The 25,964-nt window shown below is 42.5% G+C and overlaps 3 pseudogenes; 2 read left to right on the top strand and 1 right to left on the bottom strand.

Moving 5' to 3' along the window:
* Nucleotides 1–9,220: 9,220 nt before the first annotated feature.
* LOC126563994 (bifunctional arginine demethylase and lysyl-hydroxylase PSR-like) lies at nucleotides 9,221–12,849 on the top strand (annotated as a pseudogene).
* A 798-nt stretch (nucleotides 12,850–13,647) lies between these two features.
* LOC126563986 (bifunctional arginine demethylase and lysyl-hydroxylase PSR-like) lies at nucleotides 13,648–16,966 on the bottom strand (annotated as a pseudogene).
* Nucleotides 16,967–21,991: 5,025 nt separating this feature from the next.
* On the top strand, nucleotides 21,992–23,985 carry LOC126556474 (uncharacterized; annotated as a pseudogene).
* Nucleotides 23,986–25,964: the final 1,979 nt, after the last annotated feature.

The raw sequence follows: 25,964 nt of genomic DNA, 5'->3' as shown, positions 1-25,964 counted from the left end.
CTTATGTGGCTTACTAAAATTTACTGATCCCACGTAATTGAATAGTCAGTCCTCACTAAGGGGGAACGGCCAACCTAGCACGCGTAAGTATTATGGATCGCCGTCTGTCTTTTCCGTTGTAGAGAATGTAGTGGATGACACCCTTGGGGTTAGAGATACCAAAAATGAAAAGCAAATGTATATTGTATGTTGTCTAGATTTTTTTTGTGAATTTCTCCTTTTCCTGTGGCGAAACATCTCAGGATCCTTGTGTGGATCAAGATTTCTGTTTTACTATTCTGCGGATTACCGTACACACAATTGTGTAACGAAAAAATCAAATGCCATTTATCGACTGAAAAATACAAACAAAATGTAAAAATTATTACGCACCTGGTTTGTTGTGTTACACCTACCGACTAGGGTACACTCTTGAAAAGCCCGCTCCATCCACACTCCGACATTTTTTTCTGCCTTCTATTGGAACGATTATGGAAGAATTTACACCAACACCAGGGAGGGGAAGGGAAGAGGGAAGGAGGACAATAGGAATTGATTAGTAAGGAACTTGAAATCCTACGGCGGACCTGATACATTTATTGATGGGTTGGCGGCAGTTGATAATAACATCGGAACGTGCGCGCGCCTAAGGCGCAGCTGCGCAGGACCGACAACAAGGAGGAGGACGAATCTGGATTCGAACCAGCATAGCATCTCCCTGTGATACAGAGGAGGACGAGAGGCTATCAATGAGTACCCTAGTCTGTAACCCAAGGCTATACTAGTGCGAATGTTATTTGTGGTTTTGTGAAACCGAAAGAGAAGTATGAAGGACTCCAGCCCTTTAGAGCGAGACAGCTAGAGAGAACGGCGACATTAGGTAATGCTATTTTTAGCTCGTTAGATTTTGGTTGTGTATGCGTATGCGTGCGTAAGTGTGAGATGCTATTTTTAGCTCCTTAGATTTGGGTTGTATGTGCGTGTGCGTGCGGCCCGGTGGTATAGGCGACAGCGGCGCCAGTCTCCAAACGGCAGGACCGGGGTTCAAATCCCATCCGGACCGTCCCCCTGTAGTGAGGACTGACTAACCAACTACGTGGTATCGGTAGTCTAGTAAGCCATTTCGATGGCCGGCATGACCTTACAGGTCGGTAAGCCAAGAAGAAGAAGAATGTTTCACTAAGTTTAAGTACGACGGTCGATAGGTATGATTATTATTCTAAATTAAACTTGCATTTCACACTCATTTCTCATTTCGATTTTTCTCATTCATTGAATATTTGCTCTCCTTATCTACCTGCAATCTGTTCATTTATCTTTCTTTATAATCTTTATATAATTTCATATATTAGATGCGAATGAACGATGTTAGCGAATTTAATTTTACCTCACGTATTTCGTTTTTTCTTCTGTTATATCATTTTGTGCGATTTTATCTCAGTGTTTTATTTCTCTAGATTTATATCACAATTTCTTTTACGAATTTCTAGATTTTTGTTGCTTTTTTATCTTACCATCTTTCTTTTAACCGGTCGAATGTAATGTTGTCCTTAGTCCCAAATCTATTATTTTCATTTTGGCCGGTCAAAACGGCGATAGGTCGTAATGCTATGATCTTGTTTTTGATCTTGTTACTCAAACTACTTGTTATGATTTTGTTACTCTTTAATTTGCCCTTTAAACTCCCCTTAATAGCTAAAGCGGTGTCATCAGCGAAGAGACATATCTGACTTGTAGCGGGAATCACTGGTAGATCGGATGTATCCAAGCTGTATAGCAAGGGACCCAATATAATGAACTCTGGTATCTCAGCCGGAATATTTTCGATGCTTGATTTGTTTTTCCCATAATGACCTAGTACATCCACAACGCAACAGCTTGAAGATAAAGCCATCATGCCATACAATGGAAGAATTCTAGTAGTTGATAGCTGGTAAAGTGGCCATGCCTAAAACCAAATTGCTGAGGTAGGATATTGAGTTCAACTTCTCTTAGTCTTATGTTTATGACTCAACAGCTCAAACTTGAACAGCTTTCCTAGAGCCGAAGGAAGGGGCCCAAGGCAACCAAGGCTATGGGGCTTGAGAACTGAAATGAAAGGTTATCAGTTTTTTTTTCTAAACCAGTTAACAGTATATTACCTGAATTGGCAACAAGTGAGGCATTGGTCTGAGCTTGTTTTTCGGGATCTCCTGAACATTCCACATCGTATTGATATTTTTGCCAAGAGTTGCCATTTTCGAGCCAAAACTATTGTCGCGTATACCATCGACTCGGGCTGACCCTTGCCAGTACAGCTGCACGATGTTTCTTGTACATCTGTCCAGTACGTTGATATTGTCGTCTTAGTTGGTTGCGTAGCTTGATTACTATCCCAGTTCTCCTACGCCTCTGAAACAAGAGCTTTACAAAATCTCGACAATCCTACATATCTGCATTTGAGCAAGCTTCCCGTATGTGTGAAAAGCCAACCTAGGAACCTTACAATTGTCCAGCGAATTAGATCAACCAGGCTCGGTGATTATATCATATCATGAGAATGGCACCGAAATGTAATGGAGTAGCATTATTCCCAATATGAAAAGCAGTGGTGGTGTTAGCCATAAACATGTGTCGGGGATTTTTGCAGCAGACCAGGTAAGCAGCAATCGATTTAGTGGACTTTTCAAGATGAATGTAAACCACTATAAAAAAAACACAAATTTAAAAATAAAATTTTGAATTAATGATAAACGCAACATTATACATCTGCTGCAATGAACGTTTGAGTAGCAAACCAGTCCTGGAGGTGAGCAGACGTTTTTTCTCTCCCGTGCCATAAACAAGGAATACAATCTATTTGAAAACGAGACAAAATCTATCCCCTCTCCCCATGATGGGAAAGAGAAGGATGACAAGGGCGCAACACAGAAAACAGCTTTGCATTGCTAAGTGATATCGGTGATAACGAGCCTGCGCCAAAGCAAAAGCTCATACAGTCAAGCCAAAAGGACACACGCACATGTAAAATACCGCCGATAACGGTAAAATGCTAATCGGTGACACTGATACACAAAATCTTCATCGCTACAGGTATAGTGAGATATAACACTAAGGCAACGTATCACGGTACGGTAGTGCAATTAGACAAAAAAGTCTGAAAAATGACTTTAAAAAGTAGTGAAAGTGTTCAAGGATAAAAATGTGTATCAACTAGAAGAGGAAAAGCCGACAAAAGTAGTGCTACACGGACTTGTCGGTCTTCCCATCAGTCATGTGACAGAATTGCTAAAAGATGAAAATATTATACCATTGCAAGTGAACAAAATGTCGATCAAACAAAAAAAGTACGACGAGCAAGTGGTCTACCTGTTGCATTTTCCAAAAGGCAGCGTTAACATGGAGTTGTTACGCACAATGCGCTATATAAACCACTGCAATGTAATGTGGAACTATTTTTCAACAAAACCTGGCCCAATGCAATGCTAAAGGTGCCAATTATTTGGTCACGGGGCGGCCAATTGCAACCGTGTAAAAAGGTGTAAGCTGTGTGCTGGAGAACACGAGTCATCGACTTGCCCGCTAACTGCTGGGCCATCATCATCAGGGACAGACGTGTCCCTGAACACAAGCTAAAATGCACAAATTGCGAAGGCAACCACACAGCTGGATTTATTGGATGCCCAAAGAGACCAATACGTGTAGATAAACCAAACACTTACAAACGCAAGTATACAAATTTCGAGATGAAGCCAGATGACTTACCACATCTACAAAAGTCAACACCACTACCTGTTTGGAGACAATACCAGCCGTCCGACAGACCTACCAACCACTGTAATGATACAGGGTTTTTCGATCAAAACGAAATAATACCGATAATAGGTGAAGTGATGAGCAAATTGCAAAACTGCAATTCTAAGCAAGAAAAACTTATGACCATTTTTGAGGTCATAACTAAATACTGCATGCCATCAAAACGAATGCATCATTTTTGAAAATTGCAAACTGGAATGCAAACAGTATTCTAAAGAAAAAATTAGACGTATTGAACTTCTTGCAAAAATACAATATAGACATAATTTTAGTAACCGAAACATACTTAAAACCGGACATGAAATTTAATATCCTAAACTTTTGTATTTATAGGTTGGATAGAACAGAGGGTCAAAAGGGCGGAGTAGCAATAAAAATAAAGAATAACATTAAACATAGTACTATGAAATCACTAAATTTAAAAGTAATAGAAGCGATTGGAATTGCCTTAGAGACTACTTTAGGTAATATACCATTAATCTCGGTCTATCACCCAGGGTCGAACAAAAACAGGAAAGCCTTTGCAAATGATTTAAACACACACAGCACTAAACAAACCAAGCCTATAACAACCAACAAACTTCACTTCGATTACAACGAAGCCAACTGGTCAATCTTTGCCAATAGTATCAACATCAGCATAGATTTAACTAAAATCAACCAAGGAACTGTGAAAAGTACTCAACAAATTGACAATATGGTAACTCAATTCACAACAATTGTGACACAAGCCCATGAGCTGGCGGTGCCGAAACTAAGTCCAGGGTTGTACAATATAATATTGCCGCATGAAATAAAAATTATAATCCGACAACGGAATACAGCTCGTCGTAAAAGGCAAAGACACAGACGATGATTTGATCTGAAAAATAAATACACCCTACTATGCAATTCAGTAAAGCAAAAACTGGAAGACCATCGTTATAGTATGTGGTCAAAAGTGTTTCAATCAACAAAGAGAAAACAAACAGAAATAAAATCTGGAAATTTGTAAAGGTGATCAAACACAAAAAAAATCATTCCTCCCCTTAAACAAAACAATAAAACATTAATAACTTCTGAAGAAAAGGCCAAGGCAATCAAAGAACAGTTCGAGTCGGCCTACTTTACAACTTATAACTCTATTAGCAGCGATAGAGCGTAAAGTTGAACAAAAAAGTTAGACAATTTAATGCCACAATTAGATCTACTTCTCTTGACCCCGCGCTGCTTTGCAAAACAAAAGAAATTAAAGAAATACTCAAAAAGCTTAAAAACAAGAAATCATCAGGATTAGACAATATTAACAACCAAACCCTTAAAAGACTTCCAGCCAAGGCTTTAATACTTATGAACCACATTTTCAACTGTTGTCTCCCCGATCAATGGAAGCGAGCTAAGATAATTGCAATATCAAAACCAGGTAAAAGCAATAGTTTAGCTACAAGCTACAGACCAATAAGTCTTCTAAGTAGCATTGGAAAAATATTTGAAAAAATGATCGAAAAGAGGCTTCGAATGCATGTTAACAGCAATAATATAATCCCAAATTCCCAATCTGGTTTTCAGCCGTCCTTATCGACCACTTATCAATTGCAAGGGCTTTCAGAACAAGTGAAAAATAATAGAGATTTAAAAAAGTCTACGGGAATGCTCCTTCTCGATACGGAAAAAGCATTTGACACAATTTGGCATCAGGGTTTGTTGTATAAACTAATCTTATTTTTTTATTTTTTTATTCATAAAGGCTTACAATAACTTAAAAATAAAATACTCCTTTCATCTTTGCTGGGAGACATTTCCTTCTCCGAGCCGTGAAAGGGCACCATATCCCGGGTGTGCTCGGTTGTTCCGTTGCGTATATTCCGTCATCCAAATTCAAAGTCGTGTTCATAGCATGGGTCTTATCATGTGAGGGCACCTTATTCCGGGATGTGTGTGGGCGTTTCCATGCTCGTAGTCCTGATGGGAACTAATCTTATTAAAGTTTCCTAAATCATTGATAAAAATAATACAATCGTTTCTTAAAAACAGACACAATAATGTACAAATAGCTAAAGCTATATCGGAACCTTTTGTACCCGTTTCTGGAGTACCGTAAGGGAGCGTAATATCTCCACTCCTTTTCAATATTTATGTATCAGATATTCCTAAAATGAAAAATTGCAGCTAATATCTATATGCGGACGATTTTGTTCTAACGTCATCATCTAAAACTCCAAAAATTGTTTTAAGATCGTTAGGCAACGCTTTAATCAAATATTCTATTTTTTGCCGAAACTGGAAATACAATACAAGCATGCGAAAACTTCCACAAGCAGGACTAAAATTTAATAATACAACCGTTCCATGGAAAAATCATGTCAAATATCTAGGAATGATACTAGAAAAGCGTTTAACATTTAAAGAACACATACAACAAACAATAATTAAAACTGAAAAACTGCTGAAAATGTTAAACACATTCTTGCATAGAAAATCCAAACTTAATGAAAAAAACAAGCTTATTGCATACTATAGTTTCTTTCGTCCGTTATTAACCTATGCCTTCCCAATTTGGCAATATTGTGCAATCGTTCATAAACAGATGCAAGAGACTGCAAGTCATGCAGAACAAAATCCTGAATATAATTATAAATGTGCCCCTATGGTACAGTACAGAATTGCTACACCAAAGGAACAAAACACAACTTATAACGGATTACATAGATAAGTTATGCACAAATCACTCAAGCAAGTGCCTTAGCAGTACAAACCCGATATTACAACAACTTGTTACATGAAATCAAACTACTACACAATAACTGTAATTACTATAAATCTAATAACATAGATATAAATTAGTTTGTACACGTGTAGGTTTAATTTAGTTTAAGGTTGTCATACAAAGCTTAACAGTGGGTTTTTATGTAAATTTTCCCACATACTGCAGAAAAACGGTCTTAAACTAAACATCAACAATGTTATCAAAAACCGTAAAACATCAATGAGGAGAGTCTAAACGGACGGACCCATTAAAAATACAATTATAACGCCCTATGCGCTAATCATGTAATAGTCCAATAAACTTCTAAATATCGAAAAAATAGAAGCAATGAACGTTTTATATGACAATGTTAATTATTTCTGATATGCTTCAACTAAAATAAAAATCCTTAAAAAGTTTAAACTTTTACACGTTTCATTCATGGTTTCAGCACATGCACCAAAAAAATGCTGTGTGCGGTTCTCCCACGCGAGAAGGCGGGTAACGTTTACAAATCTGTGTAAAATAAATAAGAAATCAAAGTTTAGTAGTGGACAAAAATAGGACAAAAATATTTGGGCACGAGTAAAAAGTTCTCGTAAACAATACCCTGTACATAGTTTAGAATATTACAGCTTACGTTGTGAATTATAGATGAGCGAGTTTCCATTGGCATAATTAATTTATTTTCGTTTTCCTATTTATTTTTTTATCATCTTCCTAACTAAAATTGCAGGAATTATGTTTCGTTTTTCATGTTGCTTATTGTTGAGTAGGGTGGGCAGCCTGATTTGCTTAGTATTGACTATGACAGCACTGTACAAAAGTCCTGTTTTGCATGCACATCTCCTCTGCCCGCATGCCGAATTCTAATAATCCCTAATGCGACGTATTGCTAACTGCATGTGTTTCTTGTGTTTGAGGTTATAGTATAATCGTATAGCTTGGTCATTCGGTCAAGGGTTTGAATGATCGTTGTACCGCGAACTGCAGTATAGGTAGCAACACTTTGCTCTTCTGAAAATCCTTCATACATTCATTTACCAAGAGCATTTGCGATCCGTACAGCCGTTGCCGTCAAATGTTTGTTCTATGTCAGGAGTTTTTATCTAGAAGGCATACGTTTTTGACAGCATTCATCAGTTTTTGAGCGTACGGCATCAATTTATTGACGTCTTGGACCGAACTGTTGCGACGATCGAACCTTTTACTTGCTGCACCGCATTTCCGATGCCCGGTACAGCGATATTGACCTTGTTGCGGTTGGTCAACAGCTTTCGAGCACATTCCTCCGAGATGAAATTCGACATGGACCCCGAATCGTGTAAGGCCCTTGCCTCGAGTGCATTACCGTAATCATCGTGAATTACGATTTGGGCTGTCTCCAAAACACCTTATCGTCGCCCAAATGTGCTGTCATGGTAACCGCTGTAGCTGGAGTGTGATGCAGAAGTGTATGATGATGCTGACCACACGTTCGACACGAGTACTCAGACTTGCATGCTCTGATCTGATGAGTGTCACTCAAACAGTTCCAACACAAGTGATTCGCTGTGACGACATCTCGTCGCTGCTGGACATCCTTCGCGATGAAAACCGGACAGTTGCGTAGAAAATGTTCGTCGGTGCAAGCTAATGGACACTTTGGCTGTCGAGAATGAGGAGGCTTGATGACATGAGCCGTGTGTGATGTTGCTGCATTTGCGATGAATCTCCTTTGCACTGACTGACGATGAATGCCGGCCACCTTTCGTCCACTATCACCTTGCTCACACGCAAAATCGTTCGTCGATTTCAGGATCTGGATCCGATCCTGCACAATGGCGTTTACATCACTGTATTTTTCCTTAGTGACATGCACGGAATGCTTTTCCCGTCATCAATGTTTCACGATCCAGCTTCATCAACAGCATGTTCGATAGTGACGTGTCCCACGCTTCAACCGGTTCATTCAGCTTCACTAACCTGCTGACAAAACGAGTGAATTCGTCCACTAAGTGCTTGTCGACGCACACCGATTGTACTCCCGGAAGATAGTGCAATTTCCGATAAAGTTGACGGATCAACATTAGAAGTGCCGCTCACGTAACTGAATAGTTATCCAATGTTAAAGGGGTGTGCTCGAATGGTAGAGCGGCGTCACCCTTCAACGATGAAAGCAGGTATTTTAATTTGGCGATGGAGGGTAATTCTGCAGACGCGTCGATCATGACTACGAAGCGATCTCTGAAGGAAAGCCATTTTGTATGGTCTCCATCAAACGTTGGCAGCTCGATCTTTGGTAGGCGTAGGTTCGGTGCGTTTGGTCGACCAAAAGCCAGCGTAGAGGAAGCCAACCCCGTTGTGTCGTTCAGCGTACCTTCATCCTTAAGCTGGTTCTCTCGCAGGAATGATTCCAGCTTCCGGCAACGATCCTCGATCTCACTCCTCTCCGTTAGGTACGTTTCGAAGCTTGCGTCGGTTTCATCCAACTGTTCGAGTTTTTCGATTGTGTTGAAGAACCCTGCCTTGTGCCTTTCCAAATCTTCCAAAACTTCCGGAATCTGCATTGCACAATCGGGCACAAATTCAATTTGAAACCGTTCCAGCGTCTTGAGTCCTTCCACTGCTACTCTCTTCTTGATTTGCAATGCCTTGATTTTCTTGTCCATTGTAAATTACACCTTGTAATTTCACACGAAATAAACGATCGAACGAACGCGATGCCGCGAAATTTGAAGGATGACGCGTAACAGGTCGTTGCACTTGAAAACGCGGGGCGAACTAGCGATGGCGCGAAGCGTCACGTAAAAACTGTACTTATCCGAAAGATCCGAAATTCACCCTTGATAGCAGGATGATGAAGAGCTTACACTTCCTTTTTCCACGATCCGGTTCGAAGGACCAAAAATGTGAGAAATATTCTCGAAAATCACTGGTAAAATTATCGCGGTAAAATTTGTTGTAAGATGAAACCCGTGCAGTCTTGGTGTCGTTCCGTTTGTAACTGTTTATTCATCTGTCCTAGTTCATTTTACATAAATAGTTCATCCGAAATTCATCCTTATTTTCCTAGGTGTCAATTCGTGTAACGTCAAGTAGTGTGTGTTTACATTATTTGTGTGTGTTCTTTCGTTATAGTTCGAAATTTTAAGTTCATGGAATATGTGTAATTAAAAACTAACAGTAATTCTCACAATAAGATATACATCATAACCATATTTGTTTTATTATTAACAAACCCAACTATGTAGAACGGGCTACTAATGTGTTGTATCATTTTCTTCTTTCACCGTCCACAGAACTATCGGACAGATCAGCATGGGTTCAGGTGGGTTACCATGAAGCGTTCGAACCCTTTATGCATTTAGTGGACAATGTGGAGCGAATTCACGTCAACAAAGTTAGTCCGAAAAAAATTATCGAACGCATCTATCAACCAGTAGTCATAGGGGGTATGCAGGATAATTGGAAAGCTGGTCATAAGTGGACACTAGAGCGTCTCGCGAAGAAGTACCGCAACCAAAAGTTTAAAGGTGGGGAAGACAACGATGGGTACAATGTTAAGATGAAGATGAAGTATTACGTGGAATACATGCGTAGCACTACGGACGACAGCCCACTCTATATATTCGACAGCAGTTTTGGCGAGGTAAGTTGGAATAGGTAGATAAGTCTTAGTCCTAACCACGATAAAAGAGTTTTTTTTGCCAAATTCAATTTGTTTACTCAACAATTGCCTTTGAGAGCTTACTTGTAGCGATCCACTACCTTTTCGTAGTCCGTTTTTAAATACAGTTTGCCATTAGCCTCAAAATAGGACTCTGTTTCAGCGATTACTTCATCGTTGAATCTCAATTTATTTCCAGCCAGCATGCTTTTATGATCTATTTAGTTATTTTTTCCATGTTGTTTCATCCATATTCACATATCGACACAAAAATAGACTTTTTTGTAGTTTGAAAGCTCAAAAACGTTGTTGTTACTGATCGATTGTGAGCTTACACAGCGTTCATTTTACGCGTATTCAATCATAAAATACTTCGCGAATCATAAAATACTCAAGTTCGTTCGATAACGAAAGAGCTTCGTATATTTCCATTAAAATTGTTTTACGGTTATCCAAAACACCTGGTTTTACTTTTTATAATTTTTTGCAAAAAAAAAAAACACTTTCGGGCGACCACTGCGATAAACGGGCAACCACTGCGGGTTTGGCGCTACGGCTACTTTTAAACTCACAGAACTAATACTTAATGTTTGTGGGTGATTGTGCTGACTCCGGGTAAAACTGATCAAAGCATTGTTTTGTTTTGAACATTTGCCCATCAAAAATCACTTATGGAAAAGCCCATCAAATGCTTTTTATCCATTTTTTACACTATATCAGCAGTGGCTCCATTATTTTCGTTCATGTATCGAGGCTTTCGCTACATTCGCCTCACTACTGCATACAAGAAGTGGTTTCTACTAATACAAATTTAACGCGAATGTGCCTTATCTATTATTTGAAGCTATTGTGATTATGGCTAGTAAAAAGTTTAAAATATTGCTTAAATTTTTCTGTATAAATGACTGATCCGTAAAAATCGAAATGGTGGAAATCGTAAGTGGTCTAGTTGGCAAGTGGCTCGGTGGCTCGTGTATCCATGGCAATCGGTGAGGATGTGGCGGACGGTGATGTCAACATTACAGAAGCTGCAGAGTGGAGGACTAGATTTTTCTAGGAGGTAGGAGTGTGTAAGGCGGGTATGACCTATACGAAGGCGGGAAAGGGCTCGTTGGATGTGGCTGAATTCGGTATCTTCCCATGAAGCGGTGTTGTGCTTGATGGGACGGAGTTTGTGGCTTAGGTCTAGGTTGTGCCATGTGATGTTCCAGTGTTGGGAGATAAGGGTGTTGGTGAGGTGGATGGTATCTCGACGTGTAAGGGTGTTGTGTGGTTCATCAGGGCGGAGTCGACCATTGTTGGCAAGTTGATCGGCTTTTTCGTTAACGGGAATTACCGTGAAAATTTTCGAGGATATGGAGGTATGGAGTCCAGGAATTAAATATCCGTGTATTTGGGGGTTCCGTGGTCCAGGGCGGTCAGTAAAGATGACATTCGGTCAATTAATTTTTTTTGTGCCGCAATCTATACATCGTGACTACAATTTATCTATCCACCCGTTAAAAGGATTGTATTAAATAGATATTCATACCGTACTTCGTCTGTTGTAGTACCATCGTCGCAGCAAGTTACTAGAGGACTACGACGTACCACTCCACTTCCGTGACGATCTGTTTCAACATGCGGGAGAAGTACGGCGACCACCGTACCGATGGTTCGTGATGGGACCAGCCCGATCCGGTACCGGTATACATATCGATCCGCTTGGCACGAGTGCCTGGAATGCGCTGGTGCACGGTCATTAGCGCTGGTGTCTCTTTCCAACCCACACGCCTAAGGAGCTGCTCAAGGTAACCGGTTCGATCGGGGGAAAACAGCGAGATGAGGCAATCACCTGGTTTAGCTTGATCTACCCACGCACGAAACAACCGGACTGGCCCAACGACTGTAAGCCGGTTCGTATGCACCGTCCCCGTTTTCTTCTATGGTATCCTTTTTTATGCTTACGTCCGTTATCCCCTCGTATCCTCCTTTTGCAGCTTGAAATTTTACAAAAACCAGGCGAAACGGTGTTTGTACCAGGCGGCTGGTGGCACGTAGTACTTAATCTGGACGATACCGTTGCCGTTACGCAAAACTTCTGCAGCCGTACCAACTTCCCGGTGGTATGGCACAAAACAGTTCGTGGCCGGCCGAAGCTGTCGATCAAGTGGTTGAAGATGTTACAGGTGGTTGAGCCGAACCTAGCTAAGATCGCGTCCGAAACTGATATCGGACAGAGTACGGGAGTTGGGTCGGACAGCTCGAGCAACTCTAGCTCATCGTCTTCCAGCTCGAGCAACTATGACGACAGCGACTGTGAATCGAATACCGACAGTGGCCAGGAGTCACTTTCGGCACACAAATCAAAAAAGCATAAAAAAACGAACAATGGCGGCGATAATAATAGTGTCGCCGATAGTTCGATTAACGATTTTCCACTTTTAGCTCACGTTTCGCGATCGGTTTGTTCGGGCGAATCAGTGGTTTACTATACTTATCATTATACCTTTAAACTTTTTTTCATTTGCAAAGCGCCATCTTTCTCACAGACAATCGGTCACCAAGCTCCAGCAACTAGCAGAAGGCAATGTTAGTTCGTGTTAGCAATGTACAGGCAACTCCCGCCGGCGAACAGCCTGCGGTTGTGGGTTGCAAGACCTATCGATACGTTTTGCCAGTTTGCGGTATCTTTATTTATATGCCTCAGAGCAAGAAGTGAAGGAATTGGTTGGTAGAACATTCTAGAATAACTAATTCAATTATAGACTTAAACGCAATACAATGCGCACGAGCAAGCAAATGGCAAATGGATGTGATGTAACCGAACATGTATTGCGCACGCTTTGTTGCAGTGCGATCGAAGCAGAAAAAGAGGCTCGCAAGAACAAAATCATGTGTTCCAGCGTAGAATATGAAATATTCAGAAATTGTACAGAAAGAAGGCTGCTAGGAAACGGATAAACAGACAGACAAGAGCTGCAGCAAGCAATTCAATTCCAATCAAACATCATTATTGACTGACGAAAATGTGTGACAGATATTTAAATGTAAAAACTCTCACACAAAACATACACGTACATACGTGCACGATAAATTGCATGTAATCAACGGTATTGTGCCTTTTTATAACGAATGGGTATCCACCAACACTAAACCAAGCAAGACAGCAAACAAAAACAAATTTAAACTTAAAACAACAAAACGGAACAAACAAGCAAAGAAAAACAAACATTCTGTTTGAAATGTCTTGTAAGATTAAGTATCTAATATAAACAAACCCGTGCGGATGAGCCTAAGTCCAGCCGAGATCAAGCGCAGCATCGTAGAATCCACCATAAAACAGCAAACAAACATACATTAACATGCAGGAAAAATAGGAAGGGATTAGATTTCAAAAAATTAATTCTCATTTTAGAAACGTTTAACCTTCAACCACAAATTTTGAACCTTAGAGAGGAATTTTTGTCAAGAAGGCATGCATTGTTGACAACGCGTATCAACTTTTGTCCGTGTGGCATCACAGACTATTATTATCCCCGCCATTGTTCGTTTTTTAAGCTTTTTTGATTTGTGCGCCGAAAGTGACTCCTGGCCACTGTCGGTATTCGATTCACAGTCGCTGTCGTCATAGTTGCTCGAGCTGGAAGACGATGAGCTAGAGTTGCTCGAGCTGTCCGACGCAACTCCCGTACTCTGTCCGATATCAGTTTCGGACGCGATCTTAGCTAGGTTCGGCTCAACCACCTGTAACATCTTCAACCACTTGATCGACAGCTTCGGCCGGCCACGAACTGTTTTGTGCCATACCACCGGGAAGTTGGTACGGCTGCAGAAGTTTTGCGTAACGGCAACGGTATCGTCCAGATTAAGTACTACGTGCCACCAGCCGCCTGGTACAAACACCGTTTCGCCTGGTTTTTGTAAAATTTCAAGCTGCAAAAGGAGGATACGAGGGGATAACGGACGTAAGCATAAAAAAGGATACCATAGAAGAAAACGGGGACGGTGCATACGAACCGGCTTACAGTCGTTGGGCCAGTCCGGTTGTTTCGTGCGTGGGTAGATCAAGCTAAACCAGGTGATTGCCTCATCTCGCTGTTTTCCCCCGATCGAACCGGTTACCTTGAGCAGCTCCTTAGGCGTGTGGGTTGGAAAGAGACACCAGCGCTAATGACCGTGCACCAGCGCATTCCAGGCACTCGTGCCAAGCGGATCGATATGTATACCGGTACCGGATCGGGCTGGTCCCATCACGAACCATCGGTACGGTGGTCGCCGTACTTCTCCCGCATGTTGAAACAGATCGTCACGGAAGTGGAGTGGTACGTCGTAGTCCTCTAGTAACTTGCTGCGACGATGGTGCTACAACAGACGAAGTACTGTATGAATATCTATTTAATACAATCCTTTTAACGGGTGGATAGATAAGTTGTAGTCCCGATGTATAGATTGCGGCACAAAAAAAATTAATTGACCGAATGTCATCTTTACTGACCGCCCTGGAGCACGGAACCCCCAAATACAGGGATATTTAATTCCTGGACTCCATACCGGCATCCTCGCAAATCTTCACGATAATTCACGTTAACGAAAAAGCCGATCAACTTGCCAACAATGGTCAACTCTGCCCTGATGAACCACACAACACCCTTACACGTCGAGATACCATCCACCTCACCAACACCCTTATCTCCCAACACTGGAACACCACATGGCACAACCTAGACCTAAGCCACAAACTCCGTCCCATCAAGCACAACACCGCTTCATGGGAAGACACCGAATCCAGCCACATCCAACGAGCCCTTTCCCGCCTTCGTATAGGTCATACCCGCCTTACACACTCCTACCTCCTAGAAAAATCTAGTCCTCCACTCTGCAGCTTCTGTAATGTTGACATCACCGTCCGCCACATCCTCACCGATTGCCATGGATACACGAGCCACCGAGCCACTTGCCAACTAGACCACTTACGATTTCCACCATTTCGATTTTTACGGATCAGTCATTTATACAGAAAAATTTAAGCAATATTTTAAACTTTTTACTAGCCATAATCACAATAGCTTCAAATAATAGATAAGGCACATTCGCGTTAAATTTGTATTAGTAGAAACCACTTCTTGTATGCAGTAGTGAGGCGAATGTAGCGAAAGCCTCGATACATGAACGAAAATAATGGAGCCACTGCTGATATAGTGTAAAAAATGGATAAAAAGCATTTGATGGGCTTTTCCATAAGTGATTTTTGATGGGCAAATGTTCAAAACAAAACAATGCTTTGATCAGTTTTACCCGGAGTCAGCACAATCACCCACAAACATTAAGTATTAGTTCTGTGAGTTTAAAAGTAGCCGTAGCGCCAAACCCGCAGTGGTTGCCCGTTTATCGCAGTGGTCGCCCGAAAGTGTTTTTTTTTTTTGCAAAAAATTATAAAAAGTAAAACCAGGTGTTTTGGATAACCGTAAAACAATTTCAATGGAAATATACGAAGCTCTTTCGTTATCGAACGAACTTGAGTATTTAATGATTCGCGAAGTATTTTATGATTGAATACGCGTAAAATGAACGCTGTGTGAGCTCACAATCGATCAGTAACAACAACGTTTTTCAGCTTTCAAACTACAAAAAAGTCTATTTTTGTGTCGATATGTGAATATGGATGAAACAACATGGAAAAAATTACTAAATAGATCATAAAAGCATGCTGGCTGGAAATAAATTGAGATTCAACGATGAAGTAATCGCTGAAACAGAGTCCTATTTTGAGGCTAATGGCAAACTGTATTTAAAAACGGACTACGAAAAGGTAGTGGATCGCTACAAGTAAGCTCTCAAAGGCAATTGTTGAGTAAACAAATTGAATTTGGCAAAAAAAACTCTTTTATCGTGGTTAGGACTAAGACTTATCTACCTATTCCAACTTACCTCGCCAAAACTGCTGTCGAATATATAGAGTGGGCTGTCGTCCGTAGTGCTACGCATGTATTCCACGTAATACTTCATCTTCATCTTAACATTGTACCCATCGTTGTCTTCCCCACCTTTAAACTTTTGGTTGCGGTACTTCTTCGCGAGACGCTCTAGTGTCCACTTATGACCAGCTTTCCAATTATCCTGCATACCCCCTATGACTACTGGTTGATAGATGCGTTCGATAATTTTTTTCGGACTAACTTTGTTGACGTGAATTCGCTCCACATTGTCCACTAAATGCATAAAGGGTTCGAACGCTTCATGGTAACCCAGCTGAACCCATGCTGATCTGTCCGATAGTTCTGTGGACGTTGAAAGAAGAAAATGATACAACACATTAGTAGCTCGTTCTACATAGTTGGGTTTGCTAATACTAAAACAAATATGGTTATGATGTATATCTTATTGTGAGAATTACTGCTAGTTTTTAATTACACATATTCCATGAACTTAAAATTTCGAACTATAACGAAAGAACACACACAAATAATGTAAACACACACTACTTGACGTTACACGAATTGACACCTAGGAAAATAAGGATGAATTTCGGATGAACTATTTATGTAAAATGAACTAGGACAGATTAATAAACAGTTACAAACGGAACGACACCAAGAATGCACGGGTTTCATCTTACAACAAATTTTACCGCGATAATTTTACCAGTGATTTTCGAGAATATTTCTCACATTTTTGGTCCTTCGAACCGGATCGTGGAAAAAGGAAGTGTAAGCTCTTCATCATCCTGCTATCAAGGGTGAATTTCGGATCTTTCGGATAAGTACAGTTTTTACGTGACGCTTCGCGCCATCGCTAGTTCGCCCCGCGTTCAAGTGCAACGACCTGTTACGCGTCATCCTTCAAATTTCGCGCCATCGCGTTCGTTCGATCGTTTATTTCGTGTGAAATTACAAGGTGTAATTTACAATGGACAAGAAAATCAAGGCATTGCAAGATTCTTCTACTCTCAAGAAGAGAGTAGCAGTGGAAGGGCTCAAGACGCTGGAACGGTTTCAAATTGAATTTGTGCCGGATTGTGCAATGCAGATTCCGGAAGTTTTGGAAGATTTGGAAAAGCACAACGCAGGGTTCTTCAACACAATCGAAAAACTCGAACAGTTGGATGAAACCGACGCAAGCTTCGAAACGTACCTAACTGAGAGGAGTGAGATCGAGGATCGTTTCCGGAAGCTGGAATCATTCCTGCGAGAGAACCAGCTTAAGGATGAAGGTACGCTGAACGACACAACGGAGTTGGCTTCCTCTACGCTGGCTTTTGGTCGACCAAACGCACCGAACTTACGCCTACCAAAGATCGAGCTGCCAACGTTTGATGGAGACCATACAAAATGGCTTTCCTTCAGAGATCGCTTCGTAGTCATGATCGACGCGTCTGCAGAATTACCCTCCATCGCCAAATTAAAATACCTGTTTTCATCGTTGAAGGGTGACGCCGCTCTACCATTCGAGCACACCCCTTTAACATCCGATAACTGTACCGGGCATCGGAAATGCGGTGCAGCAAGTAAAAGGTTCGATCGTCGCAACAGTTCGGTCGCAACCCTTTGCTACGGATATGGCATTCTTGGTGTTGGACAAGCCGTCAGCCAACATCCCTATTTCACCGACGGACATCTCATCATGGAAAATGCCGAATGTGGCATTAGCTGATAGCACCTTCTACATCCCTGGGCAAATCGATATCGTCATAGGAGGCGATTCTTACTGGGAGCTTCACACTGGTCACAAACGCTCTCTCGGCGTGGGAAGACCGTGGCTGGTGGAAACTCATTTCGGTTGGGTTGTTACCGGAAACATTCACCATTCATCACCTGGTCCGCGAAATCTCGCAACAAACGACATTCCATTGGAAGATACCATGCAGCGGTTCTGGCAGAATGAAACCATAGTCGATGATCCTGTGCTATCGGTTGAAGAGGATGCTTGCGAAAGACACTACGTGTCAGAAACCGTTCGCAATACATCGGGAAGGTATGTCGTTCGTTTACCGTTTAATTCCAATCCAAATTTCGTTTTAGGGTATTTCAAAGATACGGCAGATCGTCGACATCGTTGTATGGAACCTCGTCTGTCTGCGAACCCTAAAATGAAAGAAGAGTACGTTAAGTTCATGGAAGAGTACGAGTGTTTGGGTCACATGAAGAGGTTAACCGGTCCGGTGGACGATTCTGGTCAACACTACTACCTTCCCCATCATGCAGTCGTGAAGGAAACGAGCACGACAACCAAGGTCTAAATCGTATTCGATGCATCGTGCAAATCTTCTTCCGGTTATTCGCTAAACGACAAGCTGCTAGTTGGGCCTCCGATCCAAGACAATCTGTTCACCATCATAGTGTGCTTCCGATCACATGCAATCGCACTTTCTGCAGATGTGGAGAAAATGTACCTCCAAATTCTCCACGTCTACAGCGACGGAAGTACCTGCGCATTCGATACCGAGCAACCCCTATAGATCCAATTCAGACCTTCCAGTTGCTAACAGTAACCTACGGCACCGCATCTGCACCTTTATGGCAACTCGAAACTTGAAACAAATAGCTCACGATCACAAAGCACAATACCCTCAAGCAGTGAGCCCAGTACTGCATGACATCTACGTGAATGTTAACGTTAACGGGAACAAAAGACATCATGGATGCAGTTGAAATCCGGACACAGATTTCAGAGATGCTCAAATCAGGTGGTTTTTCGTTAAAAAAGTGGACATCAAATGTACCGGAAGCACTGAAGGACATCCCATCAGAAGATTTGACAATTCTTCCCACGCACGAATGGCAAGATCCCCAATTCTTATCTACCCTGGGGCTCGTGTGGGAACCAGCAACTGATATGCTTCGTTTTCGAATTGGGCTACCAACTGCTACGACGGTGAAGACGAAGCGGCTAACTCTATCATACATTGCCAAGATCTTCGATCCACTTGGTTTGCTTAGTCCAACCATCATCATTGCTAAGCTTTTCATGCAACAGTTGTGGTCGTTGAAGGCAAACGGGAAATCGTGGGATTGGAATAGTGAGCTACCATCACATCTCAAACGGGAATGGACGGCGTTCTATTCCAAGCTTCACTCACTTCGTGAACTAAGCATCCCGCGATACACTTCGCTACGAGGAGCAACAAGCGTGCAGCTACATATTTTCGCGGATGCTTCACAGGTTGCATATGATGCTTGTTGCTACACGAGAGCAGAACGGCAGAATGAAACATCGGTACAACTCGTGGCAGCAAAATCGAAGGTTGTTTCGCTGGCTAACACAAACTCAATCGCCAGATTAGAGATTTGTGCGGCAAGATTGGCAGTAAGCTTTCGCTTGGACAGGCTCAATGACCGTTCTACACTGGCTCAACTCTTCACCACGACGTTGGAAGCCTTTTGTGGCAAACAGGGTGGCTCAGATTCAAGAGGAGACAAGAATCAAGGTCTGGAAAAATGTGCCCGGCGTAGACAACCCAGCAGACGATGTGTCACGAGGTCTACTTCCAGACAAATTGCTGGCTTGTCATCGGTGGTGGCATGGGCCACATTGGTTAAGTATTATGGTAGAAGATTGGCCTGAGACTGAACCTGCAAGAGAAGAGATCGTAACATCAGAAGAGCGAATTGTTCCACCACGAGTTGTTGCTGTGTCAACGATAAACAATGACAGCAGCGCGTTATTCACACGATTCTCTACTTACAACCGTCTCAGGCGAACTATTGCGTATTGCTTGCAATTCATCAAGTGTCTAAGGGCAAGCAAAACAGGACACACACCATCGACCAAGTCCCAAACCACGGTTCCAGAACTAATCACGTTAGTTCCACTATTGGCAAAGAGTGAGTTGCTTGAAGCTGAACGTCGGATGTGTCATCTAGCCCAGCAGGAATCATTTTCGGATGAGCTGCGCGAGATTGGTAGAGACGTATCGCGCAACTCGAAGCTAAAGTGGCTATCACCATTCATCGATTCGTCGGGTATCCTGCGTGTTGGTGGCCGACAATCCGTCGCTGACCTTCCTACTTCAAGGGTTTCACCAACAAGGCCTTTTGCTGTGATTGGCGTCGATTATTGTGGTCCGGTGTTCCTGAAATCAACGGTGCGCAACAGAAGTCCAACGAAAGCGTACGTTGCAATCTTTGTGTGTTTTGCAACAGAGTCACACACAGACAGCTACAGGCCCGCGCAAAACGTTTCACGACCCATCCGGTACCGCTAGAAATACGACAACTGGTTATCATAAGGGAAGATAACATAGCACCAACCTTATGGCCAGACGGAAGGATAACCGGTTTACATACCGGTAAGGATGGAGTATTTCGAGTGGTAACGCTACGCACGGTGTCAGGGAAGCAAATTTTACGCGCAGCAAATCGTTTGGCAATCCTACCAAATCTTTGAACAAAAATTCAGATCAGGAGGTTGATAGTAGCACTGAGCAGCTTACAGCAGCAAAACCATTCAACATTGTTTACACTTAGTTGTCAGTGCAAAACACAACATACACACACATACACACATAACACTCATGCGGAACGTTAGGAGATAAGTTGCATGAAATAGCGAGAGGAGATTGCACGAAACTCAGAAATTGCATGAAATTTAAAGAAGTTCCTTCTTTGGTGGCCGGGAATGTGAGAATTACTGCTAGTTTTTAATAACACACAATTCCATGAATTTAAAGTTTCGAACTATAACGAAAGAACACACACACAAATAATGTAAACACACACTACTTGACGTTACACGAATTGACAACTAGGAAAATAAGGATGAATTTCGGATGAACTATTTATGTAAAATGAACTAGGACAGATGAATAAACAGTTACAAACGGAACGACACCAAGACTGCACGGGTTTCATCTTACAACAAATTTTAACGCGATAATTTCACCAATGATTTTCGACAATATTTCTCACACCATCCTTTTGAGTTATGTTTCCATGTGACTGGTAAACTTTTTATGTCAATATTTTTGAAAGCTCGTGGCTTCTGTGCTCGGTACACAACTGTCTGCACAACTGAATCTTTTGCTGCCTTATACCCTGGCATAGAATCCATTTCCTTTGTAACATAGCTGCGAGATGGCATTTTTTCCAAAACAAAGCTCTTTCATCAACATTAAAAATTTGTTGGGGAAGGTAATTTTGTTCTTGAATTGATTTTGAGAAACTCGAAACGAATATCAAAGCAGCATTTTCATCAGAACTTGCGGTTTCTCTGTGGATTTGCAAAACCATCCAACACTAGCTTTGAATGATGACTCCGCATGTTCCGCAACGTCAGTTTGTAGGTCTTGGTATAACGATATTGCTTTATCTTGGATAATTCTATAGCGTAAGGGTATTCTTTTTGATGTCATATCTTCTATCCATACCAGCAGCAATTTCTCCGTTTTCAGCATCGTTTCGTCTCGATTCTCCGTGTACACTAATTCAATTGTGGTGCAAATGCTGGTGCAAATACGTACCTTTACCAGAATGTAAAGGCCGGCCAGGCCGTATTGCTTAGGGTGGAGAACTTAATTTGGCATAATAAACCCAACATGCTGTCAAACTTGAAAATCCGCATATCTCCGAATCCGCGTAACTCGAGTACCGAGTATTTCGGATATTGACTATAGCCGGCCCCATTTTTCATTGTACCTTGTATATTTAAGCATTGTGAAAGGAAGCGTTCGGTAAATGTAGCTGCGTTTTCGGGGCAAATAAACGCGATCATCCCGTGGTGCGTCGTTTGTGATATCGCGCGCGCGCTGCGCTTCCTTTCTTTTCCGTTTTTGTTCGTACACCACCACCGACCGGGCAGCCATTGGTGAAACGGTATACTGTAGCTTTTTTTTTGTTGGTGTTGCTGTTAATGTCCGTGATTTGCAAATGAAAATGTTTCCCGTGCCGTCATTGCACGCATGATGGCGAGCAGCGGACACGGCGGAAGCACCGATAGCAGTAACAACGATCGTAAGCGAGAGAGTGTGTTGCCGCAAGCGATCGATATCAAGAAACGCCGAATGACGACAGTATCTTCGATTCCACCACCGGTGGAAGAGGTCCTACGCGACCAGAGACCTCATCTGGCGACCATACCCGACGTACAGCAGGTGCAGCAGAATGGTGCACATGGGCTGAATCCACGGTCGATGGCAAACGCGCGTCGCCTGGGTGAAATTACCGACATGTCACGGGTAAACCACGTTTACGGTTCGTACCATGCACCCCCGCCGTTTGGATCCATTCAGCGCACATTCGCAGCAGTCAGTCCCAACAGTGTCGCCGATACGTATACCAGTAGCAGATTCAGGGGGCCAGAAACACGACCGCTGGCACGAGGCAGTGGCCGGTGTCCGCCGGATTTAATCTCGAACAGGTTCGTCCCGTCGCGAACATCGTCTTTTGGTCAACGAGGTGTTGCTAGTATTTACTCGAAGCCAGTATACACTGCCAACGGTAGCCAGTCGTCGGGAGGCAATGAGGTGAGTTCCGGTTATGTTTCGCTGCTGTCCCACGACTTTAAAAATCTGCTGCGCTCAAAGAACAGCACCACCCCGACGTCCGGGTCCGATTCCACAGCTGCCCTCGACCGAAAGTTGAATGCACAACGTGTAGCCGTAAAGAAGTATGAATCGCTGATGCTAAAGTTTTTCCCCATCATGAACGAACCGCCCAAACGGAGCGCTTACGATCGATACACGAGGAAGACGATTAATGGAGATATTTCACGACCGACGGTGCAAGAACAGTCCTCAATAGAAACGCTCGATCTAACCGACGATGACGCTAGCGACGACGATTGTGTGGAGGTGGAAGTGTCACAAACCAAAAATGGACGTTTATTTACGCCGCTCGATTCGATGCTTCCACTGGCGCGGGACAATGCGAACGACACAAAGCAATCGAAACCGAGTGCACCGGAACCGGTTAACACGGCCAAGGAGCGGATCGAAACGAAACAAGTCTGCTGGGACGATATTATCCAGGACGTAGAGCAGCGTTACCCAACCATGTTCAGCCAGCGCAAATCCCTGATCGAGCAGGAAAAGAATCGTCTCGAAAGTCTGCGCCAAACCACAAACGTGCAGGAAAATGAGGCCCGCAACAAAATGCTCGACTATGTGTGCTCCTTCTACAAGCTCGATGAGCTGAACGAACCGGACTTGAAAGAATCAACGCCCGAGCCGGAAGATGTATCGCTGCCGGAGCTAACCAAGGAACAACTCAATTTGATGCATCAGAAGTTGCGCACCGGAAACCAGGTGGTTATCGAGAAGTTTAAACTCCAGATTACCGGCAACGATCTCGTGACGCTGCAGGATTTCAACTGGATGAATGATGCGGTCATCAACTTCTACTTGGAGCTGCTTCGGGATCGTAGCGAGCAAAAGCACGGCCAGGGCCTGCCGAAGGTTTACACGATGAATACGTTCTTTCTCCCGCAGCTGCTGAAAATCGGTTACGCCGGTGTACGGCGCTGGACACGCAAGGTAGACCTGCTGGCAAATGATATAATTGTGGTTCCGGTACACGTCGGTGGCATTCATTGGTGTATGTCGACGATCGATCTGCGGCGGAAAACGATACACTATTACGACTCGATGGGTGCGCCCAACAATGCCGTACTGAACGCGCTGGAAGACTATTTGTGTCAGGAATCACTGGACAAGCGCAAAACGCCATTCGACAAGAGTGGCCTAACCAAGCAGAACATACGCGACTGTCCGCGCCAGAAGAATGGGAGCGATTGTGGTGTGTTCAGCTGTATGTTTGCAGAATACCTAACACGCGACCACCCGATCACGTTCGATCAGTCCAATATGAAGTACTTCCGGAGGAAGATGACGGTGGAAATAATGTCGGGGAAGTTGCTGACGTAATTGATTCCGTCCTAATCATTGCTACTTACCACCGATACTCGTCGTTAATATTCGTTGCTACCGAGCACCAATCCGGTAGGTCGGGTGTCGTCAAAAGATGCAGCTGCTTGGCGATTGGGTGATTGCTCCAACCGTCCGTTGCCCAGTAAAATACGGTATGCATGGCTTGGAGCAGCAATGTACCGGATCCGGAACAGAACCCGTTCCAGATCGATTCCGCGTACGAACTCCGCCTTGCGAACTCGTCCGACTGCACCCACGCCATTAAGCAAATGAAGATAACGTGCAGGAACGGCATTGCGGAATGGATCAGCAGCTTCACGCTGGTCGCTTTCAGATGGCACGAAATCGGTTTCAGCCGCCAGGTAGTGTGTGCACAGCTGATTTACGGTCAACCCGACCGATTTCATTTCCGATGTTGGGAAAATCGTGAAAAAGAACACCATCGTTAATATGATGCAGTACACGATGTGTGGTACCATCGTGTGTGGGTGTTGTGGAAAAAGCGATTAAATAAAAAAAAAGGATGCGAACGAAAGGATTTCTGCGACACAGCAACAACAACAAAAAAGACCGTTTTTGGAAGAAAAACAAAACACTTTGTTGGAAGGTGTTGTGGTATTCCACTATTTATTACGCAATTCGGAAGAATACAGCGTGACACCTTCTTGGCGGAATTTTTACACTGGCGGATTTTTATTACAGTTGGCCAGAGTTTCCCCTTATCTAGTTCAAATTTATCTGTGCCATCCTAGATTCTATTCCGCTATTTATACTAAAAACTATCAATCTAATCCTAGCTTAAATTATTTACTTCCTATGTATCCGAAATTCTTTCTTACGCCTCATTTCCTATAATTGCTATGCTATTCTTATCTTTAAGTAGTATTTATCCTATTCTAACCTATACTAACAATCTTCTACTAATCACAATCTTACTATTTTGCTATAATTTGTGAAATTGTATAAGACTATCACAACACGTATAAATAAAACACACGCTGCTAAACTTATGGTGTAACAAATACTTAAACTTATATTGCGTGAACCAACGCGACCGCTTGCCTCGAGGACCGTGTAACCAATGATCCCGTTTGCCGTCAGGAGCTACCGTTCATTGCCCCGCAGATCGCGATCGCACGTTGCCCGATCCTACCGAACCGCTCTCACGTACACATCGACACGCTGGCAGGACTGTCAGCGGTGAGTGACTGCAATAATGAAATATATCACACTGTCAGGATACAACACTATGTCTATTGCTATAATACATCTATAAATGGTGTTGCTTATGTGCAGGCGCCACACCTCCACCTTTTTAAAAAATGAAAATCGTATGACATAGATTTTTATCGTTTGACTAGCATGTTTTAATGTACAGTATTTTCCTTCTTGCTGTATTTGTTAATGATAGTACAATTTGAGGTTCGTAGTTTGGATTCTATATATGGACCTAAATATAAAGGATCTAGTTTTCTTCTATTTTCGTTCCTTAGATACACTTCAACTCCTGGTTTAATTATAAGCGGTTTGAAGCCGCCTGTCTCTTCTCTTTTTGTTCAATTAATTATTTTCGCGCTATTTCGTTTGATTTTTGTAGTTTGTACTTTAATTCATTGTAAAAAAGTTCATAATTGTATACCGGTTCTATTTTGCGTGTTTTAATATCCTGTGGAAGATTTGCTTTTCTTCCAAACAATAACTCAAATGGCATGTAGCCAGTGTCTGTATGTGGTGTAGTATTATATGTAAATTCATAAAATTTTACCCAGTCATCCCAATCATCTCCATGCTCGTTGGTAAATGACCTTAAGTATTCGTTTAGGGTTCTGTCATTCCGTTCTAAAGCGCCTATGGTTTGTGGGTGGTAAGCGGTCGCAAATGTTTGTTTAACTTTTAGTTACTCTGCCACTTGGTTTAACACCTCGTTGTTATATTCTAGTCCTTGATCCGATCGTATTTCTGCAAATCTCCCATAT

Source organism: Anopheles maculipalpis, chromosome X (genome assembly GCF_943734695.1).
Source record: "Anopheles maculipalpis chromosome X, idAnoMacuDA_375_x, whole genome shotgun sequence".
Lineage (NCBI taxonomy): Eukaryota > Metazoa > Arthropoda > Insecta > Diptera > Culicidae > Anopheles > Anopheles maculipalpis.
Note: the sequence above shows the minus strand (reverse complement) of the source record. Positions and strands in the feature narration are given on the sequence as shown.